General features: G+C 40.5%; 1 long non-coding RNA gene across 2 annotated transcripts in view; it reads left to right on the forward strand.

The window, feature by feature from the left end:
• LOC104909810 overlaps positions 1 to 4,726 on the forward strand; it is a 5,855-nt gene extending 1,129 nt beyond the window's left edge. Inside the window, exons 3-4 of one of the 2 annotated variants that reach the window (XR_002112240.2) lie at positions 999 to 1,082; positions 1,655 to 4,726. This is a non-coding gene — a long non-coding RNA (uncharacterized LOC104909810). The remainder of the gene's footprint in view (positions 1 to 998; positions 1,083 to 1,654) is intronic. The other variant, XR_002112238.2, reaches the window with a different exon arrangement.
• Positions 4,727 to 5,472: the final 746 nt, after the last annotated feature.

Here is a 5,472-nt window from a genome sequence, read left to right on the forward strand (position 1 = left end):
TTTTTGTTGTTGTTGTTCATTTTTGTTTTTTTTTTTAAGTTTTCATGAGTGAAGGTCTGATGACATACAGTGATTTAGGACTTGGGATTTGGAGTGAGATCATGAAAGTCATAAAGGTTTCTCTCCTTAGTTTCATTAGAAGTAGGAATGCTGCAGAGTGAGTAGTTTCCTTGTTCTCAGCATGTGTGCTATTAAAAAGTCTCTGAAATGACTGCAAGGAGATAAACCCAGTTTTGTTTCCTTCTATCATTCTGTTTCTCAGGCTGGGCAGGAATCCCATGGACTCTTCAGTGGAAATACTGAGAGGCAAGTGTTCAGATGCATTTCCATCAGTTACACCAGGACAGGAACATTGCTTTGGCTATTATCAACAGAGAAAATAAATTCTAATGTCCTTGCTAGTCAGAGCACTTGGCGTGAGGCTAGATTAATCTGAGAATCTGTGTTTGAGGGGGATGGAACTGACGCAAGACAGATTTGCTCATTATCGTTAGCACTTTGTTTGCTATTCTTGACAGCTCAAAGAAGGCAGGGGTTACATGCATAAAAAATCCCAATTGCTGTTCATTTGGACTGCACGAGCCTCCTTCTTTTATTCAGCAAAACTGCCTTTCTTCTGCTGTGTCTCTGCTTGCTGGCAGGGCATCAGAGTGGCTGATAGATCTCAGACAGCCATGAGCATTGACCTAGGTCCTGCAAGAGGCCTGTTGGACACTGCACACATTACACAGCATCAGCATAGCAGGCTTTGCCCTTGGGGTAGACACAAAAACAGAGGACTCGAGCTACTACCCGCTGTGCATCCCGCAGACAGGAAGGCTGATGCCAATAAATACTGTATTGTTGTCTGTTAGCAACAGGAAAATAGGATAACTGGAAATTGTTCTGCCATGAGGAAGAAATTTGGGAATTGTTTACTATTGTCTTTTTCCACACGATTCTTAGTATCTGATAAATGAATGAAAAAGAACAGAAGATTGCTTTTCTGCCTTCTTTAGGTTGTTCCTTAAGTTATGCTCTCGTTCTACCTGTGGCTTTAGGACTGGGCAAGGCACTGGCAAACTGCTTGCATCATTTTACGGGTAACTCACTCTCCCTAAGATTTTCTTCAAGGAAAGCCCAAGGAATACAGTCTTTGAATAGGATAATTAGCTACATTCTAAAAGGAATTTATAGCTATCCAAGTGGGCCCATTTTAAAGGAAATGAAACAAGAGTATGATCTATTGGCTATGGCACAAAACCAAAGCTAAGGATATCTTTTAATAAAGATCTGTATAACTTCCATTTAAATTGACTTTATCTTTCTGTCAGTGCTGTCTATTTGTCAGTGTCCTGTGAGGATTGCAAAACATATGGGAATAAAAATTTGGAGGAAAATTTGGAGTCAAAGTATGTGCTCATCACCTTTGCCTTCCAATGTATGCTTCTGTGAGCAGTGTAGTCAGTGTTGCCTGAGAGCCTATGCATTTTTGTTTGCAGTAGATTTTCTGTTGTCTAATAAAGTAACAACTTCAACTAAAAGCTTTTCAGCTGTTGAAGTGTCTTGAATGTCTATTACCATTTGCGGATTTTCTGGTGCTCAAAAACAGCGGAGTTTTTACTGTATCATTGACCTTAGTGGAATGGCCAATCACTTCTTATTTTCCCTGCAGGAAACGGCTTCACAGTTTCAGGATCCTTACAGAAATACATCAGCTCTAAAGCTTCTATTGCCCTCCTGATCCAGCCCAGAGAATTAAGAAGCACTGAGGAAGAAAGGAAAACTAACAGACTAAAATAGGCTTGTGTGCAAATTGTTACAGAGGACAGTCATACAGGTCTAATTTCCTTAAGAAACTAGACAAAAGTGCTGTATTTATACTTGGTATAATTTTATAGCTGACATTGCACTTCTGACTACCTGTAGTAAGGATAAAATTAATACTATTCTAATTTACTAAGTCTGTGCCCCTCTCTTCCCCTCCCCAAAGTCTTCCTTTGTTATTTAATAATAATAAATACATAAATAAATAAATAAAAATCCACTTATAAACATGGTACTGCTTAGAGAAAAAACATGTTTTTTCCCCTTTCATTTTCCCCAACTTTCTTACACAAGAAAATTTCCATTAGTTAGAGGGAAATTGTTCAAAAATAGGCTGTACCAAAAAATTGATATTTCTCTTTTCACTAAGAAAGCATCCAGAACATGTTAATTCCACCTAGACTGTCTTTGTCGTTTAACATTTGAATAAAGTGGACAAAATTGTCAGAGCGTGGAGATCTAGCAAACATGAATCCACTTGTCTTTGATGGATAAACTCATCTGAATGACAGCACTTCTGGTCGTCCCGGTCAATCCCCTGAGATATTGCATTTCTGTGTTCTAATTCTTGTTCTTTAATAACCTTTTGAACTTGGATAGATATCCCTAGTTCTTCCACTGTGGCCTACAAGAATAGGTAGCTGGAATGCTATTCCAGTGTTTAACAGGAACTATCTGTTACTGGAAACTTGATTATTTCTGGGTTGCTGTTTAGCAACTGTTTAAGAGAGAAAAGTGAATGGAGATTCAGTGACCTTATATGATCTGGACTTCTTTTCCTTAAAAGACAAAATATCAAAAATCGTAGTTCTGGCTACTGATAGGGGGAAATGCAGAATAGCACTGTCTGCTTTTCTTCCACTGAAGTTCTTGACTTAGTCTTACTGTGTTTCTGAGTAAGGAGCAAAGTAGCTAAGCAGCCCTGAGCATATTAGTTAGTGGTTTGAAAGTTTGACAGAAGAGCTTGCTGTCTATTTGTTAATCCTTATTTTCAAAAGCTTTTTATGCAGCCGTTGTGAACAACACACCCAAAGCAACTGGGGAGAGAACAGCATGGCTCTTACCAGGTCTCTAAATTTGGAGACAAATTTTGTTTTAAACAATATTTTGTATTAGCAAAGGAAAAAAAGTGTTTCTGGTCTGAAATTTTATATGGCAACTTTCACCTCAAGATAATGAAAACAAGCTGAGCTATAAAATCTTCAAAACTGGGGTTTATGGAAAGGCTGACAAATCCTTTACTGGAGCAATGTGGCTGGGAGCACTTTAAAAGATTCTCAGGGAGCATTATTGATCACGATCATGCACTTCCAAGGTCTGGGAGCTGGGAGGCTGCAGGCAGAAGACCCGCTGTTTCCAATTAGTGTGCTGGCCCAGAGGCATGTCCAGCAGACAATGCCTCATTAGCAGCCAGCCCTTGGCTTCCTGGGGTCACAGGGGCAGCCTGAAGGCCTTACACTTTTTTCTTTGCCCTCCAAGCATAGTGTGTTATGTGGAGTCCCATGATGGGCCATGCCAGTTCTAGCACAGGCTCTTGGTAGTATTCCCATGGGCAAGAAGAATCAAAGGAAAAAAAACTAACCAATTTTGTGTTTTCTCTGTCTGTTTGCTGTAATTAAGCATCACACATAGATCACATAAAAGGAATCAGCTTTTAGTGGGAAGATATGGCCTCATTTCCCGACCTCTCCATTTCGAGTTTCGGAACAAAGCCATCTGACATTGGAAGCACCAGCAAGAGTCTATGAGTGGATGTCAGGAAATTCACAGCAATGTTTTTTGCTGCTTAACGAGCAGCACTGCTGCTTGTAAAGATGTGAGGTAAAATGCTGGCCCCACTGAATCTCTGGCAAACCTCCTGCAGTTTTCAGTGGGGCCAGGATTTTACCCTGACTCTTGCAAGCCATTTGTTGTATGAGGTTTTAATGGGTCCACTCCTGCACAGACTACTCTCGTAGGAAAGGGTTAGCTAGATTGGCTCAGATACTACACAGTTTAAAACTTATAGGAAAGCTATTTTGTAGTGAAATTAAGGGACTATAAAAGGAATTTGGCTTTAGACAACTTGCTTCTGTTTGGATTTGGATTAGACTGCAATCTCCTTGTCTGTTTTTAGCGTATACGTCCCTGCCAGCATCAATAATCTATTTTCCTTAGTACAAGTGAAATACTCTAATAGCTCAGAGGTGTAGTCTGGTATCCAATGCTGCTCCGGATTTCTTCTTTTGTTTAAGATTTGGGCTACAAATAGTCAGAGGCTGCAAGCTGCTCTTTAGTGTTTATGTGCTGCCATCAGCCAATTCATTGATATGTGGGACGACATACTCCTTCCCTCCTGTTACTCTACTTCCAGTCATTTCTATATTTTTCCTGACCCCCCTGATATAACCCAACTCCCCAGGCTCTTTCTCTGCCCATGCAGTCCCTCCCACCTCAATCTCAGCATTAATTTACACTTGGCTTGATTGTATTTTTGTTGGCAAAATTTTCATCCTGTCCACCAGCATATTAATCCTCGAGCACTTCCTTGAACTTTTCAGGTTCATACCTCTCCTTTCCCCACCTACTCCAAGGTAAATAAATCAGAACTTTAAGTAGTGCACATCACATTTATCATTTTACTTCAGGTCAATGTCATGTGCAAGTTAAGCTCAGCAAGGTTAGAGGCTGGAGGTGAAGACAACAGAGAAAGCCTAGAGGAAAAAGGCAGGGGTAGGGTAGCCATTGCTTCAGATGAACCCATTAAAGATCTAGTGGTAACATTAGGAGAATCTGTTCTTGGGAGAGCCATGTTCTTACTGGCATTTGCTGCTGCCTCAGGGGTCTGTGTGCTGCTGCATCTTGCCAAGGCATGGCTCAGCTTGCACTCCCTGAACAGTTCAATGCTGAAGCTTAATTTCTTTCCTCTGAAGGTGTCTCCTCTTCCATCCTGTCCTAAATTTTTTTTTTTACTTTTTATTTTTTTAGTTCCTTGGCATGCTTAGGGCTGCATTTTCCTTATAGAAGCTATGCTTGTCCTTGGCTCATGTTCTGACTGTAAAGCTGGAAAGACTTCCTGAGCTTTTCTGAGCCTATGTTTGTGCAGAGGCTAAGCCAAATCCAGCAGGCACTTGCCTCTGGTACTCTGACAAGGCATTCAGGACATGGCTGTGCTTCTTGGAGGCTGCCTTGCAGTTATCTAAAAGCAGAGCCCCAACAGCCTGTAATAGTCAGAAGATCCTGCCAGCGTCACACAAAGCAGTTCTTCACCAAATGTTGCCAGCTGTATTCTGCTGTATTTACAGTGTCAGTTCGAAGAGGAGGGAGGGTTTCTGCTGTGAAATTGCTGCTGAGAAATGGGATGAAAGCAGTATTTTCCTGGTAAAATTAATTAGTTATAAACAGATACTACTGTATCTGCAAAAGTCTATCAGTTACTTTATCTTCATTAAAAATATATATGAGAGTTTACTTTTTTTTTTTAATTTCTTAAGAAGTTGCATCTTTTTCAATTTGGATAAGCATAATTATTCAACTTGGCCTTGTCTGAAACAGCCATCTGTCTCCTTTAACATTCTCCATGTTACTAACACCACTAATGCTTGTGGCTAAGTATGATGGAAAGTACCCCCTGTATAGGAGGAATGGGCTGGGGAAGAGGGAGCTGCAAAGTGTAGTTTTGCCAGT

This window comes from Meleagris gallopavo, chromosome 2, assembly GCF_000146605.3.
Source record: "Meleagris gallopavo isolate NT-WF06-2002-E0010 breed Aviagen turkey brand Nicholas breeding stock chromosome 2, Turkey_5.1, whole genome shotgun sequence".
NCBI lineage: Eukaryota > Metazoa > Chordata > Aves > Galliformes > Phasianidae > Meleagris > Meleagris gallopavo.